Source organism: Amphiura filiformis, chromosome 3 (genome assembly GCF_039555335.1).
Source record: "Amphiura filiformis chromosome 3, Afil_fr2py, whole genome shotgun sequence".
Taxonomy (NCBI): Eukaryota; Metazoa; Echinodermata; class Ophiuroidea; order Amphilepidida; family Amphiuridae; genus Amphiura; species Amphiura filiformis.
The window spans coordinates 50253637-50255908 of NC_092630.1; positions in this window are offsets into that span (position 1 = coordinate 50253637).

Below are 2272 nucleotides of genomic sequence, written 5' to 3' on the forward strand. Positions count from 1 at the left end.
TGTGTATGGTCGTTCCGCATGCTATACACTGTGTTATGAACATCGCGTACGCGCACGCGGTCGACTATATTTCCATCGTAATGTGATCGTAATAATTAAACGACGGTTCCTGCGTTTAATTCAAAATCTCGGATTTTGACAAAACAACAGAACATAAAGTCTTGATTTTGGCAAGCTATGTTAGTTTAATTATGTCCATTACAATCGTGTAAAAAAATTTTGAAAAATATAGAGGGCGTCTTTCTCAGCAAATGTTACAATATGGTTTAAATGCACATAATGAGGTTGCAAGGCACTGAATTTTGGCTTGTACAATCTGAACGCAACTCCAAGCAGCTCTTAGAAGTCAATATTTTATCTTTTGTTATTCCTATAACACGACAGGGTGTCCCCAAAAAAAGAGGCCCCTCATTGCGCCCTCATTTTCTCCTATTTCTGAAAAGTTGATCAAAAATATTTTGGTATGTAAAGAAACCTTGAGTCGTTAGCTTTAATAAATCAAAACAATTATATCAATCGGCCACAACTTTTGAAGATATGCTCTTCAAAAGAAATGTACCCGTTTTTCACTCTGTCCACGGAGAAGGTTTGGCTATTCAAAGATTGAAAAGGAGTACACATACCATGTATGAATATCAAACATTCCTCAATGATAACTTTATTTATGGAATGGGCTTCACCAGTGGGTTTATGGGCAATGGATTTTTGTTAATAGTGTCATTAATTTGTGGGTAAAATGGATACCGAGTGGGACTTCTTTTGCGTTACTTGCAATTACTTATTTTTTCTTGATTATTTATGCCTTTTTGTTTTATTATGTTTCTTACTTTGTTGTTTCTTGTTTTTTTTATTTTTATTTACAACGTAAGTCATTTCTCTTTTTAGGATAAAAGGTAGCCCTAAAAGGCTGTTTGGGTATCTTTGGTTCTTCTGAAGTGAGTTTACTATACTGCTCTGCCCTCTACCTGGTTGCCTCCTTGGCGAATACAGGTTTCAGCCCTGGTCCTCATTGCATCAATTGCGTTGCGTACCCCCGGGTGCGTACCATCATTGTGCGCCGGATACTTGTGAATGCATTCAGTAATACGTTTGCGAAGATCTTGGATTTTGCCACAAAGGAAAAAAATCAAGTGGTGTGAGGTCTGGTGATCGTGCATGCCACTCCACAGCATGAGCCATCACAATCACTCTGTTTGCTATCCGTGGACAGAGTGAAAAACGGGTACTTTTATTCAAAAGGGCATATCTTCAAAAGTTGTGAGCCGATTGAAATAATTGTTTTGGTTTATTAAAGCTAACGATTAAAGGTTTCTTAAATACCAAAATATATTTAATCAACTTTTCAGAAATAGGAGAAAAAGAGGGCGTAATGAGGGGCCTCTTTTTTTTGGGACACCCTGTACTTGAAGTACAGAGTTTTCTTCTATTTTTCCTTTCTGAGTTTTTGTTTGGCTGTTGTTTTGTTACTATAATGAAAATAACTTCTTATGGGCTTAATAAAATCGAGCAAAGAAAGACGTTCATTTTTACGCGGAACGCTTCATTGGTGGTGTGCGCCCTTAAAAGTTACGTTACCACGGCCGTTTTCCTATTATAGTAGTAGTGATGTAACAGGATTAATTACCATAGCTAAGCGATAGGTGAAACCAGTTTTTCAATGTATACGCTGACGCTGACGAAGTGAAGTCATAATCGGATTAACTACCATAGCAATAGAGGAATACCATTTTTGAATAGATCGCTTTACAGCAGGTTGCACTCATCACCTGTCTTCAATCATATAATAGATTGAATACAATACCGCTCTTTTCACAAAGAGACTAATCTTACAGGTGCAAGTGATTAGCATTTCTTTGACATCTATGGTTCAATGCATCGGTACCGCATGAACGTTGTAGTGCGGGGCGATATAGTCATAATTTTATTCATCTTTTGCTATGGTAGTTAATCCGATTAACTACGACACTTCGCCAGCGTATTGCCCTTCGCTATAAGTAGGCTGCACTCATCACCTGTCATTGGTGTGTATGTGTGCAATCATAGATTGAACACAATACAGCTCTTTTCGAAGACACTAATCGTACAAATGCGAGTGACACGTATTATGGGCTACACATAATGTAACTTTTTCCTAATATAACTAGTAATAAAAGGAAATAGTTTAAGTCAGAGAATATACTTAAAACTGTTGATTCGTATCGAAGAATCAATAGTTTCTCGTGTATTCTCCTTAATTTATTAATCACAGTAGATTTGCAACTAATGATAATGT